At 46.2% G+C, this 23,854-nt stretch overlaps 1 long non-coding RNA gene across 1 annotated transcript; it reads left to right on the forward strand.

The window, feature by feature from the left end:
* Positions 1-886: 886 nt before the first annotated feature.
* On the forward strand, positions 887-9,441 carry LOC124029026. The gene is made up of 3 exons (XR_006837704.1): positions 887-913; positions 5,686-6,456; positions 9,375-9,441. It is a non-coding gene; the product is annotated as an uncharacterized LOC124029026 (long non-coding RNA).
* Positions 9,442-23,854: the final 14,413 nt, after the last annotated feature.

A 23,854-nucleotide genomic window follows, 5' to 3' on the forward strand; every position in this document is an offset into this window, starting at 1 on the left:
GGAAACATCCCCCTCCACCTCCAAGGTAGAGGAAACATCCCCCTCCACCTCCAAGGTAGAGGAAACATCCCCCTCAACCTCCACCTCCAAGGTAGAGGAAACATCCCCCTCCACCTCCACCTCCAAGATAGAGGAAACATCCCCCTCCACCTCCAAGGTAGAGGAAACATCCCCCTCCACCTCCAAGGTAGAGGAAACATCCTCCTCCACCTCCAAGGTAGAGGAAACATCCCCCTCCACCTCCAAGGTAGAGGACACATTCCCCTCCACCTCCAATAAATCAGTCTACTGTTTCCTTCTTTCTCTAGTAATTCTCCCTGAAATGGTTTACAATGAGATCCTGAAGTAGTTCCCATCTTCTGCTGACCCTTAATAGTCTTTGTACTGGACCAGCATACGTTCTACCTTCAAAACCCTTCATAGTTTTACAACAAACTGATTTGCAGAAAAATGTCCTAAAATTAGCAACTGAATTGGTTCTTCGGTTGATCCTTCGTCTTTGTAAATCCAATGTACTACACTCTGTATCGAACTTCCCCACAATGTCCAATGTCCTTCACGTGTACAAAGACCACTACAATGTACAAAGACTGCAGTGTGGAAACAAAAGCTACAGTCTTAATCTCAGTCAGTTGGCAGGTAGCCCTGGCGATTAGAGCATATGGGGCAATAACCAAAAGGTTGCTTGTTTTAAATCCTCCGTTCTGCCCTGAGCCCCCACACAACTTCTCCCCAGGCACCGACGATGTGGACTTTGGTTAAGGCAGCCCCCCCAAAACCACCTCTTTGATTCACAGGGTTATATGTGGAAGACACTATTATTCTTTAACATGTCTCCTCCCCTTCATCTACACAGGTTGAAGTGGACACACAGTCTGTGTCACGACGAGAACAGGGGTTCCTGTATGAGCCTGTATGTAAAACTTTTTGTAAATGTTTATCTGATGTAGATTAAAGAACTGCGATCATTTAATACATGGAACTCCTCCTTGATGGTGAACGTGCCATGTTACGTGTGTGTGTGTGTGTGTGTGTGTGTGTGTGTGTGTGTGTGTGTGTGTGTGTGTGTGTGTGTGTGTGTGTGTGTGTGTGTGTGTGTGTGTGTGTGTGTGTGTGTGTGTGTGTGTGTGTGTGTGTGTGTGTGTGTGTGTGTGTGTGTGTGTGTGTGTGTGTGTGATGCCCTGTTTCCCTATAATGTGTGTGGTCTCAGGTTGTGTTGCTGTCTGACACATTCTAGTTGGACTCATCCAGGCTTGGTAGGAAGGTAACCTTACACAGAGAGAGATAATGACCCTGTCTGTGACAGAGAGGAAACCCCACAGTGTTAGTCATTAATGTTATCACTATGGAACATTAAACTACCCACACAGTCCCTGTCACGATGGGGTTTATAAATGTCTATCCACCTGTCCTCTGTCTCTCTCATCCCTCCCTTCTCATTTCACCATACAACTCTCTACCAGCTACAGGTCAGTAACATTCAGTCTCAGGTCAGTCACAGGTCTAGTCACAGGTCTAGTCACAGGTCTAGTCACAGGTCTAGTCACAGGTCTAGTCACAGGTCTAGTCACAGGTCTAGTCACAGGTCTAGTCTCAGGTCTAGTCACAGGTCTAGTCTCAGGTCTAGTCACAGGTCTAGTCTCAGGTCTAGTCACAGGTCTAGTCTCAGGTCAGTCACAGGTCTAGTCACAGGTCTAGTCACAGGTCTAGTCTCAGGTCTAGTCTCAGGTCTAGTCACAGGTCTAGTCTCAGGTCTAGTCACAGGTCTAGTCTCAGGTCTAGTCACAGGTCTAGTCTCAGGTCTAGTCACAGGTCTAGTCTCAGGTCTAGTCACAGGTCTAGTCTCAGGTCTAGTCACAGGTCTAGTCTCAGGTCTAGTCACAGGTCAGTCACAGGTCAGTCACAGGTCTAGTCTCAGGTCTAGTCTCAGGTCAGTCACAGGTCAGTCACAGGTCTAGTCTCAGGTCTAGTCACAGGTCAGTCACAGGTCAGTCACAGGTCAGTCACAGGTCTAGTCTCAGGTCTAGTCACAGGTCTAGTCTCAGGTCAGTCACAGGTCAGTCACAGGTCTAGTCTCAGGTCTAGTCACAGGTCTAGTCACAGGTCTAGTCACAGGTCAGTCACAGGTCTAGTCTCAGGTCTAATAACAGGTCTAGTCACAGGTCAGTCACAGGTCGAGTCTCAGGTCAGTCACAGGTCAGTCACAGGTCAGTCACAGGTCTAGTCACAGGTCAGTCACAGGTCAGTCACAGGTCTAGTCACAGGTCTAGTCACAGGTCTAGTCTCAGGTCTAGTCTCAGGTCTAATAACAGGTCTAGTCACAGGTCAGTCACAGGTCTAGTCTCAGGTCAGTCACAGGTCAGTCACAGGTCAGTCACAGGTCAGTCACAGGTCTAGTCACAGGTCAGTCACAGGTCAGTCACAGGTCAGTCACAGGTCTAGTCACAGGTCTAGTCACAGGTCTAGTCTCAGGTCTAGTCTCAGGTCTAGTCACAGGTCTAGTCACAGGTCTAATAACAGGTCAGTCACAGGTCTAGTCACAGGTCTAATAACAGGTCTAATAACAGGTCAGTCACAGGTCTAGTCTCAGGTCTAGTCACAGGTCTAGTCACAGGTCAGTCACAGGTCTAGTCACAGGTCAGTCACAGGTCAGTCTCAGGTCAGTCACAGGTCAGTCTCAGGTCTAGTCTCAGGTCTAATAACAGGTCTAGTCACAGGTCTAGTCTCAGGTCTAATAACAGGTCTAGTCACAGGTCTAGTCACAGGTCTAGTCATAGGTCTAGTCTCAGGTCTAGTCACAGGTCTAATAACAGGTCTAGTCTCAGGTCTAATAACAGGTCTAGTCTCAGGTCTAGTCACAGGTCTAGTCTCAGGTCTAGTCACAGGTCTAATAACAGGTCTAGTCTCAGGTCAGTCACAGATCTAGTCACAGGTCTAATAACAGGTCAGTCACAGGTCTAGTCACAGGTCTAGTCACAGGTCTAGTCACAGGTCTAGTCACAGGTCTAATAACAGGTCTAGTCACAGGTCAGTCACAGTTCTAGTCACAGGTCTAGTCACAGGTCTAATAACAGGTCTAGTCACAGGTCTAATAACAGGTCAGTCACAGGTCTAGTCTCAGGTCTAGTCACAGGTCTAGTCACAGGTCAGTCACAGGTTTAGTCACAGGTCAGTCACAGGTCAGTCTCAGGTCAGTCACAGGTCAGTCTCAGGTCTAGTCTCAGGTCTAATAACAGGTCTAGTCACAGGTCTAGTCTCAGGTCTAATAACAGGTCTAGTCACAGGTCTAGTCACAGGTCTAGTCACAGGTCTAGTCTCAGGTCTAGTCACAGGTCTAATAACAGGTCTAGTCTCAGGTCTAATAACAGGTCTAGTCTCAGGTCTAGTCACAGGTCTAGTCACAGGTATAATAACAGGTCTAGTCTCAGGTCTAATAACAGGTCTAGTCACAGGTCAGTCACAGGTCTAGTCTCAGGTCTAGTCACAGGTCAGTCACATGTCAGTCACAGGTCTAGTCTCAGGTCTAGTCACAGGTCTAGTCACAGGTCTAATAACAGGTCTAGTCACAGGTCAGTCACAGGTCTAGTCACAGGTCAGTCTCAGGTCTAGTCACAGGTCTAGTCACAGGTCAGTCTCAGGTCTAGTCACAGGTCTAGTCTCAGGTCTAGTCACAGGTCTAGTCACAGGTCAGTCACAGGTCTAGTCTCAGGTCTAGTCACAGGTCTAGTCTCAGGTCTAGTCACAGGTCTAGTCTCAGGGCTAGTCACAGGTCTAGTCACAGGTCTAGTCACAGGTCTAATAACAGGGCTAGTCACAGGTCTAGTCACAGGTCTAATAACAGGTCTAGTCACAGGTCTAGTCACAGGTCAGTCACAGGTCTAGTCTCAGGTCAGTCACAGGTCTAGTCACAGGTCTAGTCACAGGTCTAGTCACAGGTCTAGTCACAGGTCTAGTCACAGGTCTAATAACAGTTCTAGTCACAGGTCAGTCACAGGTCTAGTCTCAGGTCTAGTCACAGGTCTAATAACAGGTCTAGTCACAGGTCTAGTCACAGGTCTAGTCACAGGTCTAGTCACAGGTCTAGTCACAGGTCTAATAACAGGTCTAGTCACAGGTCAGTCACAGGTCTAGTCTCAGGTCTAGTCACAGGTCTAATAACAGGTCTAGTCACAGGTCAGTCACAGGTCTAGTCTCAGGTCTAGTCACAGGTCTAGTCTCAGGTCTAGTCACAGGTCTAGTCTCAGGTCTAGTCACAGGTCTAATAACAGGTCTAGTCACAGGTCAGTCACAGGTCTAGTCTCAGGTCTATAGTCACAGGTCTAATAACAGGTCTAGTCACAGGTCAGTCACAGGTCTAGTCTCAGGTCTAGTCACAGGACTAGTCTCAGGTCTAGTCACAGGTCTAGTCTCAGGTCTAGTCACAGGTCTAATAACAGGTCTAGTCACAGGTCTAGTCACAGGTCTAGTCTCAGGTCTAGTCACAGGTCTAGTCACAGGTCTAGTCACAGGTCTAGTCACGGGTCTAATAACAGGTCAGTCACAGGTCGAGTCACAGGACTAGTCTCAGTTCTAGTCACAGGTCTAGTCACATGTCAGTCACAGGTCTAGTCTCAGGTCTAGTCACAGGTGTAGTCACAGGTCAGTCACAGGTCTAGTCTCAGGTCTAGTCACAGGTCTAATAACAGGTCTAGTCACAGGTCAGTCACAGGTCTAGTCACAGGTCTAGTCACAGGTCTAGTCACAGGTCTAGTCACAGGTCTAGTCTCAGGTCTAGTCACAGGTCTAGTCACAGGTCTAGTCTCAGGTCTAGTCACAGGTCTAGTCTCAGGTCTAGTCACAGGTCTAATAACAGGTCTAGTCACAGGTCTAGTCACAGGTCTAGTCACAGGTCTAGTCTCAGGTCAGTCACAGGTCTAGTCACAGGTCTAGTCACAGGTCTAGTCACAGGTCAGTCACAGGTCTAGTCACAGGTCTAGTCACAGGTCAGTCTCAGGTCTAGTCTCAGGTCAGTCACAGGTCTAGTCACAGGTATAGTCACAGGTCTAGTCACAGGTCAGTCACAGGTCTAGTCACAGGTCTAGTCACAGGTCAGTCACAGGTCTAGTCTCAGGTCTAGTCACAGGTCTAGTCACGGGTCAGTCACAGGTCTAGTCACAGGTCTAGTCACAGGTCAGTCTCAGGTCTAGTCTCAGGTCAGTCAGTAACAGTTAAAGAAAACGATAGGGTTGTTTAAGGTTGTATAGGGTTGTATAGGGTTAGGGTTTTACAATTCTGGTTAATTTTCCTATAATATCTAGCCTAGTTTTGCTAGCCTAGTTACAGGCAACTGTACAGGAGGGTTGTCCCGGTCTGTTGCTGCCACTATGTTCCATCAGTCAGGATGTATGAATGAGGAGATGAAAGGCAGGGATCTTTATTGAACACTGATAACTGATGTGATATCCAGTAATAACCCAGCCCGGGCAAACACACAGGAAGAATCTCTAACCCCACTAAGCTGCAGGTGGGACAGAAGATTAGCTGATTGGCTGCTGAAACTTTCTGTCCCTACTTTAATTTCACACTCTTCTCTCTCTCTCTCTCTCTCTCTCTCTCTCTCTCTCTCTCTCTCTCTCTCTCTCTCTCTCTCTCTCTCTCTCTCTCTCTCTCTCTATCACACCCTCTCTCTCCCCTCTCTCTCCCCAGTGTCCCAGTCTGGTTGGTAATCCTCGTCTGAAAAAAGCCTGTTGTGGCGTGGGACTGAGAAAAGGGGGTGAGATAGACAGACAGACAGACCCAGCCTGCAGTACGGAGCCGCAGCCTCGCAGCCAGGAGCCACTCAGCAAGGACCTGTCACATCACAGTACTGCAGCCCCACAGAGGACCCAGGCACCTGAAGGGCGAGAGAGAAGAACAGAGAGCAAAAGAGAGCAAAAGAGAGGAGACCAATCACAGGGTACGACGAGGGCACCACACCACATCACACCAGCCAGAAATGCAAACACCACCAAACTTTTGGAGAAACGACTAAACTTTTTTCCTCTTGATCAAAAGGAGACCTGTGCTGAGTTACATAGTACCTGATAGTTGGGTGAACAGTAGTGTTATACCGTTCTAGAGTGAGTTCTAGGGTTATCCGGGAGTGTTCCAGAGAGTTCCCGGGAGAGTTCCAAGCGTGTTCTAGAGTGAGTTCTAGGGTGATCCGAGAGTGTTCCCGAGAGTTCCCGGGAGAGTTCCAAGCGTGTTCTAGAGTGAGTTCTAGGGTGATCCGAGAGTGTTCCCGAGAGTTCCCGGGAGAGTTCCAAGCGTATTCTAGAGTGTTCTATACAGTGTTCTAGAATATTTTCATCGGCCATAGGATCTGTGGGAACTAGAGCCAGACAGCAGGATGAGTGCCACTGAAGACATAGCAAAAGACTACTATGACTACCCTGATTGGAACATGGAGAACCCTGTGCCTACCAAGGTCCCAGCTGAGTGAGTACTGTGAACTCTTATTATTACAGTTGTACAATCTCTGTTGTTCCAGACATTGTTGTTTCGTTGTTCTCTACTACTTGTTGTGGGCTTGTGACTTGGTTATCAGTGAAATCCTCTCCCTAATCCTTTCGTTGTATCAATGTTTAAAGTGTCCACCAAGGTCCCAGTCAAGTGAGTACACAGCAATGACCATCTCTATGGGAGTACCTGTATTATACCATTCTGGATGACCCATCCATGTGAGAATTTACCTCTTGTTGTTTCATAGTTCTCTTCCACTTTTTGTGTGGGGTTATACACCCTTCATACACCCTTGGTTAAATGTTTGAATCATTCATTTGGGTGAACTGCTTCAATAAGGTCAAGTCTTTAACTAGATTTGCCTCAGGTGCATAAATAATATCTCCAGACAGTACATGTGGCTGAAACACAAATATCTCCAGACAGTAGACGTGGCTGAAGCTTGGAGGTGATCAGTGTTATTAACTAATAGCACCAGACAGTAGACCTGGCTGAAGCCTGGAGGTGATCAGTGTTATTAATTAATAGCACCAGACAGTAGACCTGGCTGAAGCCTGGAGGTGATCAGTGTTATTAACTAATAGCACCAGACAGTAGACCTGGCTGAAGCCTGGAGGTGATCAGTGTTGTTAACTACTAGCGCCAGACAGTAGACCTGGCTGAAGCCTGGAGGTGATCAGTGTTATTAACTACTAGCGCCAGACAGTAGACCTGGCTGAAGTGTGGAGGTGATCAGTGTTATTAACTACTAGCACCAGACAGTAGACCTGGCTGAAGCCTGGAGGTGATCAGTGTTATTAATTAATAGCACCAGACAGTAGACCTGGCTGAAGTGTGGAGGTGATCAGTGTTATTAACTAATAGCACCAGACAGTAGACCTGGCTGAAGCCTGGAGGTGATCAGTGTTATTAATTAATAGCACCAGACAGTAGACCTGGCTGAAGTGTGGAGGTGATCAGTGTTATTAACTAATAGCACCAGACAGTAGACCTGGCTGAAGCCTGGAGGTGATCAGTGTTATTAACTAACAGCGCCAGACAGTAGACCTGGCTGAAGCCTGGAGGTAATCAGTGTTATTAACTAATAGCACCAGACAGTAGACATGGCTGAAGCTTGGAGGTGATCAGTGTTATTAACTAATAGTGCCAGACAGTAGACCTGGCTGAAGCTTGGAGGTGATCAGTGTTATTAACTAATAGCGCCAGACAGTAGACCTGGCTGAAGCTTGGAGGTGATCAGTGTTGTTAACTAATAGCGCCCAAGGAACAGTGGGTTAACTGCCTTGTTCAGGGCAGAACGATAGATTTTTACCTTGTCAGCTCGGGGATTCGATCCAGCAACCTTTCAGTTACTGGCCCAAAGGTCTAACCACTAGGTTACCTGCTGATAGTTTAGTTTAGTAACAGTCACTTGGTTTAGTAACACTAACATACGGCATCGTCCGTGTCAGTCAGCTGTCAATCACACGTCCCTGCTCTAACAACCTGCAGGCTCTTTGTCCTGGATTGTTTTGATTAGGGCACAGTGTAGCAAAAAATATTCCGCAACAGATATGAATGTTTTACTCAGACACTACAGCACCTCCGTCTGTCAGCCAAACCTCCCTGCTCTGGCAGGCCTGTGTCTCATTCATTGGGAACAAATGGAAGAAAACAGACTGGGAGGGACTAGTTGAACTTGTCCAATAAGAATTGCTCATTTTAGTTTCAGTTGCAAAAGATTTTGCTATGCTGTGTCCTAATGAATATGAGCCTCTAGGCCTACGTATCATGCACGATTATCCCTGGCATTCCTTGCTAGCATTTCTACTAGCATTAGCTTACTACGAGGCCCAGTAAATCCTATCTATCCCACCATTACTGCTGGCATTAGTCCAAGCATTACTGCTACAGTAGCTTTACTATAACTGCTGCATTACTATAAGACCCAGAAATACCAAAGATTTTTTATGAAGACCTATCCCAAGCATTAGGATTATTGCTACAGTACCCATTCTACGAAGCATTACAGCAGTACTGTGAATCGTTGTAGCCTCAACATGAAGCATTACTATGAAGCATTATAGCATTACTATGGAATAGTATAGCATTACCATTAAGCATTTTAGCATTATTATGAAGCAATATAGCATTACTCTGAAACATTATAGCATTACCATGAAGCATTATAGCATTACTATTAAGCATTATAGCATTACCATGAAGCATTATAGCATTACTATTAAGCATTATAGCATTACTATGAAGCATTATAGCATTACTGTTAAGCATTATAGCATTACTATTAAGCATTATAGCATTACCATGACGCATTATAGCATTACTATTAAGCATTATAGCATTACTATGAAGCATTATAGCATTACTATGAAGCATTATATCATTACTGTTAAGCATTATAGCATTACTGTTAAGCATTATAGCATTACTATGAAGCATTATAGCATTACTGTTAAGCATTATAGCATTACTGTTAAGCATTATAGCATTACTTTGAAGCATTGTAGATTTACTATGAGGCAATGTAGCATTACCATGAAGCATTATAGTACTACTATGAAGCATTGTAGCATTACTATGAAGCATTATAGCACTGCCATGTTGCGTTATAGCATCACCATGAAGCACTGTAGAATTACCATTAAGCATTATAGCATTTAAATGAAGCCTTATAGCATTACTATGAATCATTACAGCATTACCATGAAGCATTATAGCGTTCCTATGAACAATTATAACATTATCATGAAGCATGACATTATATACAGCTGTAATACAACTACAGTACCCATAATGCCAATTTGTAAGTCGCTCTGGATAAGAGCGTCTGCTAAATGACTTAAATGTAAATGTAATAATGCAGTGTGTCTGTGTTTGTGAATGTTACTTTGCAGAGTAATCCCACCATGTGACCCTACAGCTGATGATAGACTCTACCACATCTGCATCTCTGCCATTTCTGTAAGTCCATGATGTACTACACTACCCATCATTCTCTGTTGTTTGTATGTCCATGATGTACCACAGTACCCATAATTATCTCTTGTCTGTAAGTCCATGATGTACTACACTACCCATCATTCTCTGTTGTTTGTATGTCCATGATGTACTACACTACCCATCATTCTCTGTTGTTTGTATGTCCATGATGTACCACAGTACCCATAATTATCTCTTGTCTGTAAGTCCATGATGTACTACAGTACCCATAATGCTCCGTGTAACATATCTGGTTGTTTCTGTTATGCTGAGCGTACAGTACACAACTTTCAAAATCTTAACATTGCTGAGCTTCTCACATTAAACAACTACATTTCCTGTAGTTTTATGTCTTGCCAACGTAGTGGTACGTAGACTAACTGATCTGACACAGACAGGGGTCCCACACTACTAAACTCAGCACAATAAACTGTGTTCATTTTCATCAAACTTAAAATGTGTAAATATTTGTATGAATGTAAAAAGATTCAACAACTGAGACATAAATTGAACAAGTTCCACAGACATGTGACTAACAGAAATTGAATAATGTGTCCCTGAACAAAGGGGGAGGGGGAGGTCAAAATCAAAAGTAACAGTCAGTATCTGGTGTGGCCACCAGCTGCATTAAGTACTGCAGTGCATCTCCTCCTCATGGACTGCACCAGATTTGCCAGTTCTTGCTGTGAGATGTTACCCCACTCTTCCACCAAGGCACCTGCAAGTTCCCAGACATTTCTGGAGGAATGACCCTAGCCCTCACCCGCCGATCCAACAGGTCCCAGACGTGCTCAATGCGATTGAGATCCGGGCTCTTCGCTGGCCATGGAAGAACACTGACCTTCCTGTCTTGCAGGATATCACAAACAGAAAGAGCAGTATGGCTGGTGGCATTGCCATGCTGGAGGGTCATGTCAGGAAGAGCCTGCAGGAAGGGTACCACATGAGGGAGGAGGGTGTCTTCCCTGTAACGCACAGCGTTGAGATTGCCTGCAATGACCACAAGCTCAGTCCGATGATGCTGTTTCACACCACCCCAGACCATGACGGACCCTCCACCTCCAAATCAATCCAGCTCCCGAGTACAGGTCTCGGAGTAACGCTCACTGTTTCGACGATAAATGCGAATCCGACCAGCACCCCTGGTGAGACAAAACAGTGACTCGTCAGTGATGAGCACTTTTTGCCAGTTCTGTCTGGTCCAGCGACGGTGGGTTTGTGTCCATAGATGACATTGTTGCCGATGATGTCAGGTGAGGACCTGCCTTACAACAAGCCTACAAGCCTTCAGTCCAGCCTCTCTCAGCCTATTGCGGACAGTCTGAGCAGTGATGGAGGGATTGTGCGTGATGTTTGGATGTTCCGATCCTGTGCAGGTGTTACATGTTGTCTGCCACTGCGAGGATGATCAGCTGTCCGTCCTTTCTCCCTGTACCGCTGTCTTAGGCGTCTCACAGTATGGACATTGCAATTTATTGCCCTGGCCACATCTGCAGTCCTCATGCATCCTTGCAGCATGCCTAAGGCATGTTCACCCAGATGAGCAGGGATCCTGGGCATCTTTCTTTTGGTGTTTTTTAGAGTCAGTAGAAAGGCCTCTTTAGTGTCCTAAGTTTTCATAACTGTGACGTTAATTGCCTACCGTCTATAAGCTCTTAGTGTCTTAACAACCGTTCCACAGGTGCATTTTCATTAATTGTTTATGGTTCATTGAACAAGCATGGGAAACAGTGTTTAAACCCTTTACAATGGATTTTTATGAATTTTCTTTGAAAGACAGGGACGTTTCTTTTTTTTGCTGAGTTTAGGATGTGATGATCCTCCATACCATAATGTCTCACAAAAACAATGGCGGGATTAGATTGTTAATGTAGCTACAATGAGCTGTGGCTCAAAGCAGCCTAGGTTTCTGTCAGAAATTCTAGCCGACATTTAGATTTTTAATAACATTGCGAATGAACTTCCGAGCTGTAACAATTTGACACGTTGGCTTTGGTTAAAGGCAGAAATATGGGGACGTCTTGGACTGCTCAATGACGGGATCGGTAGCCCTCAGATTGTGTCTCTGTCGAGCATCGTGACGACCGCGCATCCCGAGATTTTGTCTTCGATCTCAAAAACATGTCAGGGACAGCTAAATCAGGGCCAAAATCATGTAAACTGTTGCTCTGGTCCACCTCAACCAGACTGTTCTGGCTCTGGTCCACCTGAACCAGACTGTTCTGGCTCTGCCCACCTCAACCAGACTGTTCTGGCTCTGCCCACCTCAACCAGACTGTTCTGGCTCTGCCCACCTCAACCAGACTGTTCTGGCTCTGCCCACCTCAACCAGACTGTTCTGGCTCTGCTCACCTCAACCAGACGGTTCTGGCTTGACTCAGCACAGTTTGACTCAGCACAGTTTGACTCAGCACAGTTTGTCTCAGCACAGTTTGACTCAGCACAGTTTGTCTCAGCACAGTTTGACTCAACACAGTTTGTCTCAGCACAGTTTGTCTCAGCACAGGTTGTCTCAACACAGCTTGACTCAGCACAGTTTGACTCAGCACAGTTTGTCTCAGCACAGTTTGACTCAGCACAGTTTGACTCAGCACAGTTTGTCTCAACACAGTTTGTCTCAGCACAGTTTGTCTCAGCACAGGATGTCTCAGCACAGGATGTCTCAGCACAGGATGTCTCAGCACAGCTTGTCTCAGCACAGTTTGTCTCAGCACAGCTTGTCTCAGCACAGCTTGTCTCAGCACAGTAGTGTGAAAAGCCCATTATGACACCATTATGTCATTACTTCACACACAGTTTGTCTCAGCACAGGATGTCTCAGCACAGGATGTCTCAGCACAGGATGTCTCAGCACAGGATGTCTCAGCACAGCTTGTCTCAGCACAGTTTGTCTCAGCACAGCTTGTCTCAGCACAGCTTGTCTCAGCACAGTAGTGTGAAAAGCCCATTATGACACCATTATGTCATTACTTCACACACAGTTTGTCTCAGCACAGGATGTCTCAACACAGCTTGTCTCAGCACAGCTTGTCTCAGCACAGTAGTGTGAAAAGCCCATTATGACACCATTATGTCATTACTTCACACACAGTTTGTCTCAACACAGTTTGTCTCAACACAGTAGTGTGAAAAGCCCATTATGACACCATTATGTCATTACTTCACACACAGCTTGTCTCAGCACAGTCTCTGTCCTCTTCATGTTTACACCACCACTTCAGCCACATTCCCTTCTCTGTAATCCCAGGTGTAAAATGACTGTCTGATGCTGTATAAAGCCATCAGCAACAACTCTTACACGATAAGGTAGTCTAGGTCAATATCTAAATCAAATCAAATGTATTTATATAGCCCTTCGTACATCAGCTGATATCTCAAAGTGCTGTAAAGAAGCCCAGCCTATAAAACCACAAACAGCCAAGCAATGCAGGTGTTGAAGCCAATATACCATGGTCTTTCCTGTAGATAAGATTACAGTCTGATTTCAACACCATTGGTGTGGTCTTCTGTAAGGACTTTATGTAACCTGACGGATTTATCCAGTAAACCTGTAGTGTTATATATCGACGGCACCATAGCTGATAACCCTCCAATCCACAACTAAACTACAGATTAGAAGTTTTTTTTTTTACTGCGGAGATGAAACCAGTCCGTTTTGGCTAAACATTCCACTCTTTGTACTCAATGTGTCATGTGTTTTTAATCCAAACAGGAATTTAAGGCCAAGCACCATAGCATAAAAGTTACTTTTTTATTCCGTTTAGCATATCACAATCAACTTTTACCCGTTTGTTTCTATTACAAATATTGTATTAAAATATGCTAATGTATCATTAAATATGTTCAAATGAACTTTTCAGGACACTGGATTAAGTGAGCTGTGAAGTCACTCTAGGTCAATACTGCTCAGTGAGCTGTGAAGTCACTCTAGGTCAATACTGCTCAGTGAGCTGTGAAGTCACTCTAGGTCAATACTGCTCAGTGAGCTGTGAAGTCACTCTAGGTCAATACTGCTCAGTGAGCTGTGAAGTCACTCTAGGTCAATACTGCTCAGTGAGCTGTGAAGTCACTCTAGGTCAATACTGCTCAGTGAGCTGTGAAGTCACTCTAGGTCAATACTGCTCAGTGAGCTGTGAAGTCACTCTAGGTCAATACTGCTCAGTGAGCTGTGAAGTCACTCTAGGTCAATACTGCTCAGTGAGCTGTGAAGTCACTCTAGGTCAATACTGCTCAGTGAAGTCACTCTAGTCAATACTGCTCAGTGAGCTGTGAAGTCACTCTAGGTCAATACAATACTCTAGCAATACTGCTCAGTGAGCTGTGAAGTCACTCTAGGTCAATACTGCTCAGTGAGCTGTGAAGTCACTCTAGGTCAATACTGCTCAGTGAGCTGTGAAGTCACTCTAGGTCAATACTGCTCAGTGAGCTGTGAAGTCACTCTAGGTCAATACTGCTCAGTGAGCTGTGAAGTCACTCTAGGTCAATACTGCTCAGTGAGCTGTGTCACTCTAGGTCAATACTGCTCAGTGAGCTCACTCTAGGTCAATACTGCTCAGTGAGCTGTGAAGTCACTCTAGGTCAATACTGCTCAGTGAGCTGTGAAGTCACTCTAGGTCAATACTGCTCAGTGAGCTGTGAAGTCAGTCAATACTGCTCAGTGAGCTGTGAAGTCACTCTAGGTCAATACTGCTCAGTGAGCTGTGAAGTCACTCTAGGTCAATACTGCTCAGTGAGCTGTGAAGTCACTCTAGGTCAATACTGCTCAGTGAGCTGTGAAGTCACTCTAGGTCAATACTGCTCAGTGAGCTGTGAAGTCACTCTAGGTCAATACTGCTCAGTGAGCTGTGAAGTCACTCTAGGTCAATACTGCTCAGTGAGCTGTGAAGTCACTCTAGGTCAATACTGCTCAGTGAGCTGTGAAGTCACTCTAGGTCAATACTGCTCAGTGAGCTGTGAGCTGTGAAGTCACTCTAGGTCAATACTGCTCAGTGAGCTGTGAAGTCACTCTAGGTCAATACTGCTCAGTGAGCTGTGAAGTCACTCTAGGTCAATACTGCTCAGTGAGCTGTGAAGTCACTCTAGGTCAATACTGCTCAGTGAGCTGTGAAGTCACTCTAGGTCAATACTGCTCAGTGAGCTGTGAAGTCACTCTAGGTCAATACTGCTCAGTGAGCTGTGAAGTCACTCTAGGTCAATACTGCTCAGTGAGCTGTGAAGTCACTCTAGGTCAATACTGCTCAGTGAGCTGTGAAGTCACTCTAGGTCAATACTGCTCAGTGAGCTGTGAAGTCACTCTAGGTCAATACTGCTCAGTGAGCTGTGAAGTCACTCTAGGTCAATACTGCTCAGTGAGCTGTGAAGTCACTCTAGGTCAATACTGCTCAGTGAGCTGTGAAGTCACTCTAGGTCAATACTGCTCAGTGAGCTGTGAAGTCACTCTAGGTCAATACTGCTCAGTGAGCTGTGAAGTCACTCTAGGTCAATACTGCTCAGTGAGCTGTGAAGTCACTCTAGGTCAATACTGCTCAGTGAGCTGAAGTCACTCTAGGTCAATACTGCTCAGTGAGCTGTGAAGTCACTCTAGGTCAATACTGCTCAGTGAGCTGTGAAGTCACTCTAGGTCAATACTGCTCAGTGAGCTGTGAAGTCACTCTAGGTCAATACTGCTCAGTGAGCTGTGAAGTCACTCTAGGTCAATACTGCTCAGTGAGCTGTGAAGTCACTCTAGTCAATACTGCTCAGTGAGCTGTGAAGTCACTCTAGGTCAATACTGCTCAGTGAGCTGTGAAGTCACTCTAGGTCAATACTGCTCAGTGAGCTGTGAAGTCACTCTAGGTCAATACTGCTCAGTGAGCTGTGAAGTCACTCTAGGTCAATACTGCTCAGTGAGCTGTGAAGTCACTCTAGGTCAATACTGCTCAGTGAGCTGTGAAGTCACTCTAGGTCAATACTGCTCAGTGAGCTGTGAAGTCACTCTAGGTCAATACTGCTCAGTGAGCTGTGAAGTCACTCTAGGTCAATACTGCTCAGTGAGCTGTGAAGTCACTCTAGGTCAATACTGCTCAGTGAGCTGTGAAGTCACTCTAGGTCAATACTGCTCAGTGAGCTGTGAAGTCACTAGGTCAATACTGCTCAGTGAGCTGTGAAGTCACTCTAGGTCAATACTGCTCAGTGAGCTGTGAAGTCACTCTAGGTCAATACTGCTCAGTGAGCTGTGAAGTCACTCTAGGTCAATACTGCTCAGTGAGCTGTGAAGTCACTCTAGGTCAATACTGCTCAGTGAGCTGTGAAGTCACTCTAGGTCAATACTGCTCAGTGAGCTGTGAAGTCACTCTAGGTCAATACTGCTCAGTGAGCTGTGAAGTCACTCTAGGTCAAGCTGTGACTGCTCAGTGAGCTGTGAAGTCACTCTAGGTCAATACTGCTCAGTGAGCTGTGAAGTCACTCTAGGTCAATACTGCTCAGTGAGCTGTGAAGTCACTCTAGGTCAATACTGCTCAGTGAGCTGTGAAGTCACTCTAGGTCAATACTGCTCAGTGAGCTGTGAAGTCACTCTAGGTCAATACTGCTCAGTGAGCTGTGAAGTCACTCTAGGTCAATACTGCTCAGTGAGCTGTGAAGTCACTCTAGGTCAATACTGCTCAGTGAGCTGTGAAGTCACTCTAGGTCAATACTGCTCAGTGAGCTGTGAAGTCACTCTAGGTCAATCTGCTCAGTGAGCTGTGAAGTCACTCTATCAATACTGCTCAGTGAGCTGTGAAGTCACTCTAGGTCAATACTGCTCAGTGAGCTGTGAAGTCACTCTAGGTCAATACTGCTCAGTGAGCTGTGAAGTCACTCTAGGTCAATACTGCTCAGTGAGCTGTGAAGTCACTCTAGGTCAATACTGCTCAGTGAGCTGTGAAGTCACTCTCAGTAGGTCAATACTGCTCAGTGAGCTGTGAAGTCACTCTAGGTCAATACTGCTCAGTGAGCTCAGTGAATACTGCTCAGTGAGCTGTGAAGGTCAATCACTCTAGGTCAATACTGCTCAGTGAGCTGTGAAGTCACTCTAGGTCAATACTGCTCAGTGAGCTGTGAAGTCACTCTAGGTCAATACTGCTCAGTGAGCTGTGAAGTCACTCTAGGTCAATACTGCTCAGTGAGCTGTGAAGTCACTCTAGGTCAATACTGCTCAGTGAGCTGTGAAGTCACTCTAGGTCAATACTGCTCAGTGAGCTGTGAAGTCACTCTAGGTCAATACTGCTCAGTGAGCTGTGAAGTCACTCTAGGTCAATACTGCTCAGTGAGCTGTGAAGTCACTCTAGGTCAATACTGCTCAGTGAGCTGTGAAGTCACTCTAGGTCAATACTGCTCAGTGAGCTGTGAAGTCACTCTAGGTCAATACTGCTCAGTGAGCTGTGAAGTCACTCTAGGTCAATACTGCTCAGTGAGCTGTGAAGTCACTCTAGGTCAATACTGCTCAGTGAGCTGTGAAGTCACTCTAGGTCAATACTGCTCAGTGAGCTGTGAAGTCACTCTAGGTCAATACTGCTCAGTGAGCTGTGAAGTCACTCTAGGTCAATACTGCTCAGTGAGCTGTGAAGTCACTCTAGGTCAATACTGCTCAGTGAGCTGTGAAGTCACTCTAGGTCAATACTGCTCAGTGAGCTGTGAGTCACTCTAGGTCAATACTGCTCAGTGAGCTGTGAAGTCACTCTAGGTCAATACTGCTCAGTGAGCTGTGAAGTCACTCTCAGTGAGCTGTGAAGTCACTCTAGTCAATACTGCTCAGTGAGCTGTGAAGTCACTCTAGGTCAATACTGCTCAGTGAGCTGTGAAGTCACTCTAGGTCAATACTGCTCAGTGAGCTGTGAAGTCACTCTAGGTCAATACTGCTCAGTGAGCTGTGAAGTCACTCTAGGTCAATACTGCTCAGTGAGCTGTGAAGTCACTCTAGGTCAATACTGCTCAGTGAGCTGTGAAGTCACTCTAGGTCAATACTGCTCAGTGAGCTGTGAAGTCACTCTAGGTCAATACTGCTCAGTGAGCTGTGAAGTCACTCTAGGTCAATACTGCTCAGTGAGCTGTGAAGTCACTCTAGGTCAATACTGCTCAGTGAGCTGTGAAGTCACTCTAGGTCAATACTGCTCAGTGAGCTGTGAAGTCACTCTAGGTCAATACTGCTCAGTGAGCTGTGAAGTCACTCTAGGTCAATACTGCTCAGTGAGCTGTGAAGTCACTCTAGGTCAATACTGCTCAGTGAGCTGTGAAGTCACTCTAGGTCAATACTGCTCAGTGAGCTGTGAAGTCACTCTAGGTCAATACTGCTCAGTGAGCTGTGAAGTCACTCTAGGTCAATACTGCTCAGTGAGCTGTGAAGTCACTCTAGGTCAATACTGCTCAGTGAGCTGTGAAGTCACTCTAGGTCAATACTGCTCAGTGAGCTGTGAAGTCACTCTAGGTCAATACTGCTCAGTGAGCTGTGAAGGTCAATACTGCTCAGTGAGCTGTGAAGTCACTCTATCAATACTGCTCAGTGAGCTGTGAGCTGTCAATACTGCTCAGTGAGCTGTGAAGTCACTCTAGGTCAATACTGCTCAGTGAGCTGTGAAGTCACTCTAGGTCAATACTGCTCAGTGAGCTGTGAAGTCACTCTAGGTCAATACTGCTCAGTGAGCTGTGAAGTCACTCTAGGTCAATACTGCTCAGTGAGCTGTGAAGTCACTCTAGGTCAATACTGCTCAGTGAGCTGTGAAGTCACTCTAGGTCAATACTGCTCAGTGAGCTGTGAAGTCACTCTAGGTCACTCAGTGAGCTGTCAATCAATACTGCTCAGTGAGCTGTGAAGTCACTCTAGGTCAATACTGCTCAGTGAGCTGTGAAGTCACTCTAGGTCAATACTGCTCAGTGAGCTGTGAAGTCACTCTAGGTCAATACTGCTCAGTGAGCTGTGAAGTCACTCTAGGTCAATACTGCTCAGTGAGCTGTGAAGTCACTCTAGGTCAATACTGCTCAGTGAGCTGTGAAGTCACTCTAGGTCAATACTGCTCAGTGAGCTGTGAAGTCACTCTAGGTCAATACTGCTCAGTGAGCTGTGAAGTCACTCTAGGTCAATACTGCTCAGTGAGCTGTGAAGTCACTCTAGGTCAATACTGCTCAGTGAGCTGTGAAGTCACTCTAGGTCAATACTGCTCAGTGAGCTGTGAAGTCACTCTAGGTCAATACTGCTCAGTGAGCTGTGAAGTCACTCTAGGTCAATACTGCTCAGTGAGCTGTGAAGTCACTCTAGGTCAATACTGCTCAGTGAGCTGTGAAGTCACTCTAGGTCAATACTGCTCAGTGAGCTGTGAAGTCACTCTAGGTCAATACTGCTCAGTGAGCTGTGAAGTCACTCTAGGTCAATACTGCTCAGTGAGCTGTGAAGTCACTCTAGGTCAATACTGCTCAGTGAGCTGTGAAGTCAATACTGCTCAGTGAGCTGTGAAGTCACAATCAATACTGCTCAGTGAGCTGTGAAGTCACTCTAGGTCAATACTGCTCAGTGAGCTGTGAAGTCACTCTAGGTCAATACTGCTCAGTGAGCTGTGAAGTCACTCTAGGTCAATACTGCTCAGTGAGCTGTGAAGTCACTCTAGGTCAATACTGCTCAGTGAGCTGTGAAGTCACTCTAGGTCAATACTGCTCAGTGAGCTGTGAGTCACTCTAGGTCAATACTGCTCAGTGAGCTGTGAAGTCACTCTAGGTCAATACTGCTCAGTGAGCTGTGAAGTCACTCTAGGTCAATACTGCTCAGTGAGCTGTGAAGTCACTCTAGGTCAATACTGCTCAGTGAGCTGTGAAGTCACTCTAGGTCAATACTGCTCAGTGAGCTGTGAAGTCACTCTAGGTCAATACTGCTCAGTGAGCTGTGAAGTCACTCTAGGTCAATACTGCTCAGTGAGCTGTGAAGTCACTCTAGGTCAATACTGCTCAGTGAGCTGTGAAGTCACTCTAGGTCAATACTGCTCAGTGAGCTGTGAAGTCACTCTAGGTCAATACTGCTCAGTGAGCTGTGAAGTCACTCTAGGTCAATACTGCTCAGTGAGCTGTGAAGTCACTCTAGGTCAATACTGCTCAGTGAGCTGTGAAGTCACTCTAGGTCAATACTGCTCAGTGAGCTGTGAAGTCACTCTAGGTCAATACTGCTCAGTGAGCTGTGAAGTCACTCTAGGTCAATACTGCTCAGTGAGCTGTGAAGTCACTCTAGGTCAATACTGCTCAGTGAGCTGTGAAGTCACTCTAGGTCAATACTGCTCAGTGAGCTGTGAAGTCACTCTAGGTCAATACTGCTCAGTGAGCTGTGAAGTCACTCTAGGTCAATACTGCTCAGTGAGCTGTGAAGTCACTCTAGGTCAATACTGCTCAGTGAGCTGTGAAGTCACTCTAGGTCAATACTGCTCAGTGAGCTGTGAAGTCACTCTAGGTCAATACTGCTCAGTGAGCTGTGAAGTCACTCTAGGTCAATACTGCTCAGTGAGCTGTGAAGTCACTCTAGGTCAATACTGCTCAGTGAGCTGTGAAGTCACTCTAGGTCAATACTGCTCAGTGAGCTGTGAAGTCACTCTAGGTCAATACTGCTCAGTGAGCTGTGAAGTCACTCTAGGTCAATACTGCTCAGTGAGCTGTGAAGTCACTCTAGGTCAATACTGCTCAGTGAGCTGTGAAGTCACTCTAGGTCAATACTGCTCAGTGAGCTGTGAAGTCAGTCACTCACTCTAGGTCAATACTGCTCAGTGAGCTGTGAAGTCACTCTAGGTCAATACTGCTCAGTGAGCTGTGAAGTCACTCTAGGTCAATAATACTGCTCAGTGAGCTGTGAAGTCACTCTAGGTCAATACTGCTCAGTGAGCTGTGAAGTCACTCTAGGTCAATACTGCTCAGTGAGCTGTGAAGTCACTCTAGGTCAATACTGCTCAGTGAGCTGTGAAGTCACTCTAGGTCAATACTGCTCAGTGAGCTGTGAAGTCACTCTAGGTCAATACTGCTCAGTGAGCTGTGAAGTCACTCTAGGTCAATACTGCTCAGTGAGCTGTGAAGTCACTCTAGGTCAATACTGCTCAGTGAGCTGTGAAGTCACTCTAGGTCAATACTGCTCAGTGAGCTGTGAAGTCACTCTAGGTCAATACTGCTCAGTGAGCTGTGAAGTCACTCTAGGTCAATACTGCTCAGTGAGCTGTGAAGTCACTCTAGGTCAATACTGCTCAGTGAGCTGTGAAGTCACTCTAGGTCAATACTGCTCAGTGAGCTGTGAAGTCACAAATACTGCTCAGTGAGCTGTGAAGTCACTCTAGGTCAATACTGCTCAGTGAGCTGTGAAGTCACTCTAGGTCAATACTGCTCAGTGAGCTGTGAAGTCACTCTAGGTCAATACTGCTCAGTGAGCTGTGAAGTCACTCTAGGTCAATACTGCTCAGTGAGCTGTGAAGTCACTCTAGGTCAATACTGCTCAGTGAGCTGTGAAGTCACTCTAGGTCAATACTGCTCAGTGAGCTGTGGTCAATACTGCTCAGTGTGAAGTCACTCTAGGTCAATACTGCTCAGTGAGCTGTGAAGTCACTCTAGGTCAATACTGCTCAGTGAGCTGTGAAGTCACTCTAGGTCAATACTGCTCAGTGAGCTGTGAAGTCACTCTAGGTCAGTGAGCTGTGACACTGCTCAGTGAGCTGTGAAGTCACTCTAGGTCAATACTGCTCAGTGAGCTGTGAAGTCACTCTAGGTCAATACTGCTCAGTGAGCTGTGAAGTCACTCTAGGTCAATACTGCTCAGTGAGCTGTGAAGTCACTCTAGGTCAATACTGCTCAGTGAGCTGTGAAGTCACTCTAGGTCAATACTGCTCAGTGAGCTGTGAAGTCACTCTAGGTCAATACTGCTCAGTGAGCTGTGAAGTCAGGTCAATACTGCTCAGTGAGCTGTGAAGTCACTCTAGGTCAATACTGCTCAGTGAGCTGTGAAGTCACTCTAGGTCAATACTGCTCAGTGAGCTGTGAAGTCACTCTAGGTCAATACTGCTCAGTGAGCTGTGAAGTCACTCTAGGTCAATACTGCTCAGTGAGCTGTGAAGTCACTCTAGTCAATACTGTCAGTGATACTGCTCAGTGAGCTGTGAAGTCACTCTAGGTCAATACTGCTCAGTGAGCTGTGACTCTGGGTCAGTCAGTGAGCTCACTCTAGGTCAATACTGCTCAGTGAGCTGTGAAGTCACTCTAGGTCAATACTGCTCAGTGAGCTGTGAAGTCTGGTCAATACTGCTCAGTGAGCTGTGAAGTCACTCTAGGTCAATACTGCTCCAGTGCTCAGCTGTGAAGTCACTCTAGGTCAATACTGCTCAGTGAGCTGTGAAGTCACTCTAGGTCAATACTGCTCAGTGAGCTGTGAAGTCACTCTAGGTCAATACTGCTCAGTGAGCTGTGAAGTCACTCTAGGTCAATACTGCTCAGTGAGCTGTGAAGTCACTCTAGGTCAATACTGCTCAGTGAGCTGTGAAGTCACTCTAGGTCAATCACTGCTCAGTGAGCTGTGAAGTCACTCTATAGGTCAATACTGCTCAGTGAGCTGTGAAGTCACTTCTAGGTCAATACTGCTCAGTGAGCTGTGAAGTCACTTCAGGTCAATACTGCTCAGTGAGCTGTGAAGTCACTCTAGGTCAATACTGCTCATGAGCTGTGAAGTCACTCTAGGGTCAATACTGCTCAGTGAGCTGTGTGTCACCAGGTCAATACTGCTCAGTGAGCTGTGAAGTCACTCTAGGTCAATACTGCCTAGAGAGCTGTAAGCCTTCCCTCGGTCAACATTGTCTTTGTGAGCTGTGAAGTCACTCTAGGTCAATACTGCTCAGAGTCACAGAAGCTCTAGGTCAATACTGCTCAGTGAGCTCACTCTAGGTCAATACTGCTCAGTGAGCTGTGAAGTCACTCTAGGTCAATACTGCTCAGTGAGCTGTGAAGTCACTCTAGGTCAATACTGCTCAGTGAGCTGTGAAGTCACTCTAGGTCAATACTGCTCAGTGAGCTGTGAAGTCACTCTAGGTCAATACTGCTCAGTGAGCTGTGAAGTCACTCTAGGTCAATACTGCTCAGTGAGCTGTGAAGTCACTCTAGGTCAATACTGCTCAGTGAGCTGTGAAGTCACTCTAGGTCAATACTGCTCAGTGAGCTGTGAAGTCACTCTAGGTCAATACTGCTCAGTGAGCTGTGAAGTCACTCTAGGTCAATACTGCTCAGTGAGCTGTGAAGTCACTCTAGGTCAATACTGCTCAGTGAGCTGTGAAGTCACTCTAGGTCAATACTGCTCAGTGAGCTGTGAAGTCACTCTAGGTCAATACTGCTCAGTGAGCTGTGAAGTCACTCTAGGTCAATACTGCTCAGTGAGCTGTGAAGTCACTCTAGGTCAATACTGCTCAGTGAGCTGTGAAGTCACTCTAGGTCAATACTGCTCAGTGAGCTGTGAAGTCACTCTAGGTCAATACTGCTCAGTGAGCTGTGAAGTCACTCTAGGTCAATACTGCTCAGTGAGCTGTGAAGTCACTCTAGGTCAATACTGCTCAGTGAGCTGTGAAGTCACTCTAGGTCAATACTGCTCAGTGAGCTGTGAAGTCACTCTAGGTCAATACTGCTCAGTGAGCTGTGAAGTCACTCTAGGTCAATACTGCTCAGTGAGCTGTGAAGTCACTCTAGGTCAATACTGCTCAGTGAGCTGTGAAGTCACTCTAGGTCAATACTGCTCAGTGAGCTGTGAAGTCACTCTAGGTCAATACTGCTCAGTGAGCTGTGAAGTCACTCTAGGTCAATACTGCTCAGTGAGCTGTGAAGTCACTCTAGGTCAATACTGCTCAGTGAGCTGTGAAGTCACTCTAGGTCAATACTGCTCAGTGAGCTGTGAAGTCACTCTAGGTCAATACTGCTCAGTGAGCTGTGAAGTCACTCTAGGTCAATACTGCTCAGTGAGCTGTGAAGTCACTCTAGGTCAATACTGCTCAGTGAGCTGTGAAGTCACTCTAGGTCAATACTGCTCAGTGAGCTGTGAAGTCACTCTAGGTCAATACTGCTCAGTGAGCTGTGAAGTCACTCTAGGTCAATACTGCTCAGTGAGCTGTGAAGTCACTCTAGGTCAATACTGCTCAGTGAGCTGTGAAGTCACTCTAGGTCAATACTGCTCAGTGAGCTGTGAAGTCACTCTAGGTCAATACTGCTCAGTGAGCTGTGAAGTCACTCTAGGTCAATACTGCTCAGTGAGCTGTGAAGTCACTCTAGGTCAATACTGCTCAGTGAGCTGTGAAGTCACTCTAGGTCAATACTGCTCAGTGAGCTGTGAAGTCACTCTAGGTCAATACTGCTCAGTGAGCTGTGAAGTCACTCTAGGTCAATACTGCTCAGT

This window comes from Oncorhynchus gorbuscha, unplaced genomic scaffold (genome assembly GCF_021184085.1).
Source record: "Oncorhynchus gorbuscha isolate QuinsamMale2020 ecotype Even-year unplaced genomic scaffold, OgorEven_v1.0 Un_scaffold_5267, whole genome shotgun sequence".
Taxonomy (NCBI): domain Eukaryota; kingdom Metazoa; phylum Chordata; class Actinopteri; order Salmoniformes; family Salmonidae; genus Oncorhynchus; species Oncorhynchus gorbuscha.